The sequence below is a fragment of the Microtus ochrogaster genome, chromosome 21 (genome assembly GCF_000317375.1).
Source record: "Microtus ochrogaster isolate Prairie Vole_2 chromosome 21, MicOch1.0, whole genome shotgun sequence".
In the NCBI taxonomy this organism is placed as follows: domain Eukaryota; kingdom Metazoa; phylum Chordata; class Mammalia; order Rodentia; family Cricetidae; genus Microtus; species Microtus ochrogaster.
Genome location: NC_022022.1, coordinates 28,391,247 through 28,401,578, shown reverse-complemented (window position 1 = coordinate 28,401,578; position 10,332 = coordinate 28,391,247). Strand labels below are relative to the sequence as shown.

Here is a 10,332-nt window from a genome sequence, read left to right as displayed (position 1 = left end):
GAAGATATCTGTCATATCTCTCTTTCTACACTGGATGTCTACCAAGATGTTTGGTACTAGTGAGTTTAAGAGAATCTTACCATCTGACTCTGGGCATTAACATATACTGTATTTGTTTGCTGGTTTTGCTTTTGAAGAGCAAGATAAGGTCTCTATAGCAAGCCGTTTTGTAGAGGAAAATCCCTTAGAAACCCACAATACTGTCTTTCTCCTTCCTTTACTTGTTTCAATTACAGCTAATAGCCTCAATCAGCACTTTCAAACCCCTGTCTAGAGTTACTCTTGATAGCGCTGCCTCCTGGTGATTTCAAAAACCATACAGAGTCACAGGAACATAAGCTCAGGGCAAAAAGTCAGGGTATTAACCAGACACAGTAGCTTCACAAATGAAAGCAGAGCAACTCTGAGAGACAGAGAAATTAGTATCACATTACCAAGCCCTCCATAACTCACACAAGGTGTTTTACACTTAATCGTTTTTATGCCAGTCTCTCTCTCTACTCAGTAAAGAAGGTAGAAGAATGCTTTTCAACTTTCTGATAGCTTACTAAACTGGTGGTGTAGCACAATTAATAAAAACTCAGAGACAGATATTGGGGTTCAACCTGAAGACAGAAAACCAAAGCAGCCAACATCCCACAACAACCCACACGGTAGGTTCTCTTCTGTGATCCATAATTTCACTAGTCCCAGGTAGTTGGCTAGAGTTTCAGTACCAGGCATCATTGTCATCTCATTGAATAGATCTCAAATCCAATTAGAGAAGAGTTGGTAACCGTCAAGGTATGTTTGCCACTATTGCTTACTTAGGATTCTCGTGCCATCCTGGTCACTGTTGTGGTTCTTAGGCATCATAGCTAGGCAGACAGTTGGTTGCTTCCTTCCTGCGGAAGCTTATGTGGCATCTTCTGATACCAAGAAAGCTGGGTCTCAATGAAGAGGCATTCAGGTTTCTTCCAGCTCTTCTCATGCTTGGTGCTGGGGTTTTTGTTGGACGATCATTGCCTCTTTGAGGGAGCATCGTCAGCATAGATGAGAAAATTTCATTTAAACCATTTATGCATATTTATTCTCAGACTTACATGCATTTTAATTTTTTAAAAACATAGACAGTTAAAAGTATGATTCCTTATCACTTTTCCAGACATCCTTAGTGTTATCTCACCCTCTAATGTTTTCTAAAACTATTCCTTATTCTTAAAAATGTATAGTATTTTGGTTAGGGTATTATTGCTATAAAGAGACACCATGACCATGAAAACTCCTATAAAGGAAAGCATTTAATTGAGGGTGGCTTCCTTATGATTTCAGAAGTTTAGTCCATTATCATCATAGCGGGGAGCACAACACATGCAGGCAAATGTGGTGCTGGAGCTGAGAATCCTACATCTCGCAGGCAACAGGAAGTCAACTGGGCATAGGAAACCTTAAATCCTGCCCCCACAGCGACACACTTCCTCCAATAAGGCAGTATCCACTCCAACAAAGCCACACCTTCTCACAATGCCACTCCCTGTGATTATGGTGGGCAATTATTCAAACTGCCACACATATATTAAAAGTTAAATAATTGAAGTGCGTGAAGAATCATATTATAAGACTGTGACCATAAAGAGCTAAATTTTATTAGTTTAAATAAATACACACTATTAATGTATAGACATTTGTCTGTTCAATATGTAAAGCTATACCAGAAAAACTGGTCCCCATACAAAGTGAGACATATCCATGGCTAATTGGTTTTCAACAAAGTTACAGAGGGGTCCAGTGGGATGAACTATAGTTTTTTTTTCTTTTAAATGGCACCCATAGTGAACAGATACACATAGAAAAATTAAACCAAATTAGAGACTTCTTTCAAAAATTAGAAACTAAGCATCAACCCAAACTTGTGAGACATGGTTGAAAGATACCACAAACATGAGTCATTAAATGGAGTGATTCTCAAGTGTGTATCCAGTAAAACATGCCAGTGCATTATCGTGAAAGTGAAGAGGCAAGACAGAGACTGGAGACACATTGCATGGGTTTGCCGAAGAACTGAATTTTAATAGAGAAATTTGCAAGTTATGAATCAAGAGTGACTACTACCTCTGGAAATATTATTAAAGTATAATGTTATTAAAACTTTAGTAAATATCAAATGAAGATGAGCAAAACAATGTAACAATAGGATAAATATTGAATGCATAAATCAAATCTCTATTGTTCATATTAAAGAATATTAGTATCTACAGTAAGTATTATGATATTTTTCTCTGGTATATTTTATCAGCTATTAAAATACTTAGTAACATTGTAAAATTGCAATTATTTGTTCATTATTAATTTATTCACTTATTTATTTACTTCTAAACAGAGACTAACTATGTAATCCAGTCTGGCCGTGACTTACAGAATGCATATTTCTCCTGGTTTTGCCTCCCAAGTACTGGGATTAAAGATATGAGCCACCATGCCCACCCTACTGGAATTGCTTTCATCTTTTAAAATATATTTATTTATCCATGCTTACTCCTAGTTTAAATGCATGAGTTTAGAAATTTCAGTACATGGATGTAAGACGGTAAAATAAATCAAGATACTTTCAATTGTTTTAATTACAGAGATACAAAGAAAGACACTTCATATTAAAAGGCATCCTATTAACTGCAACCATGGAAGCCTAACTCATCATATGCTCAAGGCTGAATACCTAGCTTCTGGTACAGAGAATTAGGAAGTTAATAAACACTTCTCAAATGGTTGTTGCAAGGTCAGCTGTGGTAAGGAAAATGAACAACACAGTATGAGGTCTACAAAGGATGACATGATTTACAAAAGTATTGTTTTGAATGGCAACACAGACCCATGACATAAAGGAAGCAAACTGAGAATGTTCATTATATATATGAATGCTCATTATGTGTATGAATACATAACTAAGGCACAAAGTAGCTCGACTATATAGGACCAGCCACAAGTTAGTTCTAATAATAGTTGGTAATCTCTAATTTAGAGATAGGGAGCTGGAGAGATGGCTCAGTGGTTAAGAGCACTGGCTATTCTCCGAGAGGGCCCTGCTTCAGTTCTGAGAACTTACATGGCAGCTCACAATTGTCTGTAACTCAAAAATCTGACACCCTTACACTGGCACACATGTGAGCAAAACACCAATACATATAAAATAAAAACAAATAAGTTATTAAAAATATTAAGAGATGATTATTTTTCTGTGGGAAAACTAGATGTAAGGTTCCTGACACCAAATCCAACACTTGATAAACTAAATAGAACGTGAATTTTTTTAATTGGAAAACAAGAGTCACCAGGATTGCTTGAAAATATATTATAGTTGAGAACACCAACAGGCTACATTTTTCCACACAGTTGTAAATTTGCTTTCTATTTTAGGAACCAGGAATAATAATGAATGAAAGTGTATTTTAAGCTGAAGATTATTTTCTTTACGTGATGATAACCCGAGCACTGCATGTAGTTTTGACTTTGGAAAGTATGTAACTTTCTGAGATAGTTTTATGGTTCAAGAAATAAAAGCTGTCATAAGAAATATAGTATTTTTGCATTTTGGACAAAAACACCTTGATAAATGTGTATTCACTGAAATATCAGTTACTAAATTTAATTTTTCCCAAGAGCTTATTTCTTGAATCCAGACCTTGAACACGGGAAGTCGTTAATGTTTATTAGTAGGGCTGAACTTTGCCTCCTTGCGAGCTGGCAAGCTGTGCTGACAGGGATGGGAGCGATAACCACAATCCAACAGTTAAGCATGCCAGATTTGTGTGTGTGCTTACTTGGGTCAATAAAAAAACTCATTTCCATCATTTAGCATGGCTCCAGAATTAGCTAATGTTCCTAAAGTTGCTGGAACTTCAGGTTTTGATAATTTTATATCTTTGGCCTTTTCTCTCTTGACTTATTTAAGTGAATTTCTCTTTACCGTGGTTGTTAATTTCGTTTCATTTTTTTTAGAGTTCCTCAACGGGTACTTTTAAAGAAAGATTTATACTTAAATAAGCAAATGTTTCATTAAATCCAAATAGAGTGAATAAGGATACGTTTCAGTGCAGAGGCTGCGGAGGAGGCAGCTCTGCCTGGCAGACCCAGCCTTACCCATCTCTCACATTTCCTCCTCCCGCATTCTCAGGTTCTTTTATTGATTCCATTATTCTGATGATTTGATGCATTATTATTATTATTACTATTATTATTATTATTATTATTGTATTTGTTTTTCAGACAGGGTCGATTTATGTCGCCCTGGCTGTCCTGGAACTCACTTTGTAGAACAGGTTAACCTTGAACTCAAAGAGGTCCAACTGCCTCTGCCTCCCAAGTGCTGAGATTATGTCTGTGCCCCACCATGCCCCGCTTATTTCATTAGTTTCAGTTGTGTGTGTGCATGCAGTGAGTGTAGGTACCAGCGAATTATCCTTGCTGCTGCCTTCAGAGGACGTATTGGCTGGTGTGTCAGTAGCTACCAGGAGCATGAGTAATGGAAGAGAGAGAGAGAGAGAGAGAGAGAGAGAGAGAGAGAGAGAGAGAGAGAGAGCAGTAGTCGATGAAAATGTCTAGTGTAAAGGGCTTTATTACCTTCTTGATTTTCATGTATACATGCATGCATGTGTGATGTGTGCATGTATCTCTGTGTATTTATGTCTGAATGTGTGTGTGTTTGTGTGTGTGTCTGTGTATGTGCATGGCGAGTGCCACACGTGTAGATATGGTGAGAAGGCCAGAGGTCAGCATAGGTTGCCTTTGATCACTCTTTAGCCTATTTTCTGAGAGAAAGAGTGACTCACAGACTGCGGAACTTTCCGATTGGCAAGGCTGCCCCAGGTATTCTTCCTATCTCTGACCTCTCTATTCTTTCTTCCTCCCCAGTGAAAACCTCAAGTGAAAACACTCCGAAAGGCTTGGCTAAAAACCCATCTACTCCAAGGAAGCTTTCTTGTACCCCAAGACAATTTAGTACTCCCATTTCTAAACATGTGCACTGTGTTTCCTCCCCTGAAAGGGACAGGCCATCACCAATCCCTTCAGTTCCTTACAACCTGACATTTTGCAGTAAATGGCCACTCCATTCTGCTAACTACCCAGACCACTACTTGGGAGTCATCTATGGCACTTTTTACCTCCCCAGATATTGCTGCTCCTATATCCCCCAAGGGCTTTGCATGAATTTCAGAGCCAAACTCAAGGTCTGCATGATATCCCACCCCACCTCAAGACTTCTAATATCATTCTGTGTTGACAGAGTTTCTGACACACCCAGACCCACAACTGTTCAGTTCCAAAGAAACACCCAGAGGCTTACATTAATTATAAACTGGTTGGCCTATTAGCTCAGGCTTATTATTAACTCTTACATCTTACATTAACCCATAATTCTTGTCTGTGTTAGCCATGTGGCTTCTGCATCTGGGAGACCCACGGACTTATCACATGTGGTTGTTCTCCTCATTATTGCTATATTTGGTCTAATTATTGCACTATGTATTATGTTATTTGTTTATACTCCTCCATGAAAAGTCTCAAACTTTAGTTTCAAAGTATTTTTATTCTCATTTATATAACTTATAAATTATATAAATTTAGGTATCTTGTCATAGAATGAAAATCTATCAAAAAGTGACATATAATCTCTACGATTAAATATAGAAAAAACACTAGCTTTATATTTAAGAATTGTGATCACACAGCATTGTATTTAAGTTCTGACCTCATTCACATCTTATTTCAATGTATCATAATCTATTTTGTTTCTTTATTTATTCATTTGGCTTCTCAAGTTCCTTGAAGGCATGTCCCCTAAGATGTATCATCAGGTTTCTAGACTTTTGAGTTAATTTTTAAAATGGGAAATAGAAGAAGATTTTGGGGGTCCAACTCCTTTTAGGTTATCTGTTAAACCTACCATTAAACTGAAATTTTCATTTTATACAGAAATATGGACACTGTTAGTGATTACAGGGAGTTGTAAACTCTGATTGGTTCTCTCCTCTTGTACATGTTAAACATTATCAGTCATCATCTTTGTGCCTATAAACTAACATGTGCATTTGAGTATAGCAAGGCTACCCAATCATCACATACTCCAGTCATTCAGCTTCCCTAGCATATTAGTTGGCTTTCTATTGCTGCAAAACACCACGACCAAACACAACTTGGACAGGGAAGGGATTCTATGTCCATGCCCATGTTACTGTCCATATTTCAGGCAAGTCAAGGCAGGAACTTAAGGCAGCAGAAATCTGGCGGCAGAAATGGAAGCAGAGGCAATGGAGGAATGCTGTTTTCTGGTTTTCTTTCCATGACTTGGTCATCCTGGTTTCTTATACAACCTAAGCTCTTCTGCCAAGGGTGCTACTCACTTTGAGCTGGGCCTTCCCACATCAATCATTAGTCAAGAAAATTGCCCCACAGGCTTCCCCAAAAGGTCAATGTGATGAGGGTGATTTCTCAACCAAGGATCCCTCTTCTCAGATGACTTGAGTTTGTGTCAAGTTGACCAAAAAAATATCTCCCTAAAAAACCAAAAGTGTGACACCTAATAATGACGACTCTTCCAAATGCTGCATTCGTTGCCTATCCCTTCAGGAGAAGTTTCTCTAGTTGTTTAGGAATTGCTAATACTCATCTTTACTAATTATGCAAAGTGAACTTTTAAATAGTTTGGGGTTGCTCTGTTATCAGTCAATATAACCTGATAAGTCTTAAAGAAACACAGTGATGAGAATTTTTCACTCACATTAATGAACTATGTTTGAATACGCAAAGTGATATAGTTTCTGGTAATCAAAATATTACATACTTTCTGCAAAATTTGGATGACACAGAATGTTGAAAGTAAAACACAGCACTCTTTCACATTCATACCTATAAGAGATAATCAAATCTTAGAGTTTTCAATGCATACTCAAGCCCCTAGAATACATAGTTTAGAAAAGCGCAAAGAGTTTCTTCATCATTATCCTGATCAGTATGTACAGAAGTACGTCACTGTGTAAATAATCACACAATAGACTCCACACATAAAAAGCTCTATGCCTTTAACTAGCTCTCAGCCGATGGACAATGAAGCGGTTTCCAAATTTGTTTTTACTAGAAAAAAATAAACTTGCAATAAATCCTTCTTTTTATCTCTTCCTGCCTTTTGCAACTATTCCTTCAGGGAAGTTCTTATAAATGGAATTTCTGACTCTTCTAAGTGTTCCAGCATTTTATTTCAAGTGTGTCATCATTTTAAACAGATATTTCAAAATTATTTTAATAAGGTGTTACCTACCTGAATAGACATCTCTTAAGTGGTCTGTTTTATTACTACAATAATCGCTTATTTTAATTGTTTCCAGGGAAGCCATTTCATGTTTGGATGTCACGTGTTCCTCATTGGTAGCCAGGTCTAGTATCTTTCCACATGTTGCTTGGTAACCTGAACATTCCCTGTGAAGTTGCTCTTTATAATATCTGTCCCATTTTAATTCCAAAATAATTCTTGTAATAATTCCTAGAACAGCATCAATGAATTTGCTGATCACAGGAATATCATTAAGTAAAACTTTATTTTTTCTATTTCTGCCTTCTATATATTTTCATGTAGTCTATTTTAATTTCTAGACCGTTGTCCTTTTCTTGAAAGTTTGTGGGTTTTTTGTCAGGTATAAATAGAATTTTACCAACTATGGTGCCAATTATTACCCTATATTTCCCCCTGTATCTTATTCTTTTATCTTGCACTTTATTGTATATTTATTTTCAATTAAATATGTAATATGTCATTTTGTATGTCAGAATAGAGAAATACTTAAAAGCTACTAAAACTAATCCCGGACAATACTACTAAGTTAAAAAAACAAGGTACAAATTTTAGAGCTGAATTAGTAAGTGTTTTCTGTTTTCTAGTACGCATGAAAGTAAAACTATTTTGCTACTACCAACACTGAGCTCTTTGTATTCTGCTAAGAATGCTGACTCGGGTCAGCTAAAGGTCCCCACATTGACTGATTCTGGGAATGTTAACCGTGAAAAAGCCTTGTGAAAGGCAAGTTTTAGCGAGGCTTTTGAAGAAAGAAGTGTCCTTTTTTTTCTGCCAAGAATCTTTCTCATGCCCCTTTTCTGATCCTAATAGCAAAAACACTTGAGAAATTTGTTAACCGTCTCAACACAAGGGGGCGCCAACAACAGATGGAAATTGAGCTGACCCCTCAGGGATGGCTGAACCAAGAAAGAGGATTTTGCTTTGGTTTTGGGTTTGGGGCTTTTTGTTTGTTTTTGTTTTCTTTTTGAGAGGGGGAAACTTGAATGAAACACATTCTGATCTATCTACAGTTATAACTATTATTTGGATGAATAAATCTTTGAATTTGTTTTAGCAACACTAAAACACACGAGCCTACACAGTGGCCTTAGAGAACCGTGAGGATGGCATACTTCTTTCTATTGGATTCTTTCTCGTATATTTGAATCATTTCACTTGCCTGTGTCTTCCTTTGATGTTAGAAGCAGTTGTATCTATCTTATGTGCCAGCCTGTCTCCACCCAGTACAATGCCCCCTGGAAACCAGACATCAGAGCAATTTGCTGAATGTGTCAAAAGAAATACGATCATTGATTCTTATGTTATTTGAGTTAACTTTTATTTATTGCCCAACATTCTTTTGTAAAACATATTCTATTTTTATAATAAAAACATAGGAAAATAGCACATAGAGCCACACAATGAAGAAATGTTTATAGCACACAGCCAGTTGAAAACTCCAATTATAGCTTTCTCTCGGGCCCGTGGCGTCGGCAAGATGGGCAAGTGTCATGGTCTCCGTACTGCCAGGAAGCTCCACAGCCACCGACGGGACCAGAAGTGGCATAACAAACAATACAAGAAAGCCCACTTGGGCACAGCCCTGAAGGCCAATCCTTTTGGAGGTGCCTCTCATGCCAAGGGAATCGTGCTGGAAAAAGTAGGAGTTGAAGCCAAGCAGCCAAATTCTGCTCTCAGGAAGTGTGTCAGGGTGCAGCTCATCAAGAACACCAAGAAGATCACAGCTTTCGTCCCCAATGATGGTTGCTTGAACTTCATTGAGGAAAACGATGAAGTTCTGGTTGCTGGATTTGGTCGAAAGGGTCATGCTGTAGGTGATATTCCTGGAGTCCGCTTTAAGGTTGTTAAAGTAGCCAGTGTGTCCCTTTTGGCCCTGTACAAAGGCAAGAAGGAAAGACCAAGATCCTAAATTTTGACAGTGGAAGCACAGTAATAAATTTTCCTATTCTAAAAAAAAAAAGAAAAAGAAAACTCCAATTATAATTGCTTCTTTTTAAAAAAAAAAAAATCCCATCATGAATGCCATTGACCTAGTAGCAGGCCAGGGTTTTATAGGAGTACTATTTTGAGTGGCTTCCAAACTGCAGCCAAAACATATTACAACTCATTTTATATTTGGTAACCTATTTTATACACTCAAAGTATTCATGACATTTATTAATTTTACCTCATATTGCCGGGCGGTGGTGGCGCAAGCCTGTAATCCCAGCACTCGGGAGGCAGAGGCAGGCGGATCTCTGTGAGTTCGAGACCAGCCTGGTCTAAAAGGGAGTTCCAGGACAGGCTCCAAAACCACAGAGAAACCCTGTCTCAAAAAAACTAAAAAAAAAAAAAAAAAAAAATTTTACCTCATATGAAATAGCAGACATTTTTCAAGTTTTCACTGCCACAAACGAAGCTTCTGTATGTTTGTGCCTAATCGCTTTCTTACAATAGTAGGATACACTAGTCCATTTTCTCTTCCTATATTAAGAGATATGAAATTGAGCATTTCATAAAGAAGGCAACGTAGGTCAGTTTTTCAGTGTGGAAACTCAGCATCAGATGACCTGTTTTTAGCCTCAGAAGAGGGGCCTCTTGGCTGCATTGTGATGTTGAAGATGGCATCGTAGTAGGAGTGGATGTAAAATAGAGATACCACAACCAGGCATCCACGGAGGGGATGAGGGGACTCTCCCTCTAGAGAACTGCCTTACTTTGGGAGCCCCACACTAATCCCTCCTAAGCATAGCCACCCAAAGACTCCTCTTAGCTCCTGTTAGGATGTTTCTTAAAGGCTCTATTACCTTTCGATGCAGTCACACTGGGGATCAAGATTTCAACAAAGGAGCACATTAGGAGAACAGACTCTGGCCATAGTGTAGGACTGAACAAAAGATTCACCGCCAGTTAGGATATTGCCAAGTTCCCTTCTTCCAAAAAGGGTTGCCAATTTAATATTTATGTATTATGAAATTCTTTCCAGAGTCATACCAACTTTTAATTCTACCAGCAGCCCAAGGACCACT

General features: G+C 37.8%; 1 pseudogene; it reads left to right on the top strand.

The window, feature by feature from the left end:
* Positions 1 to 8,797: 8,797 nt before the first annotated feature.
* On the top strand, positions 8,798 to 9,280 carry LOC101993823 (annotated as a pseudogene).
* The last annotated feature ends 1,052 nt before the right edge of the window (positions 9,281 to 10,332 follow it).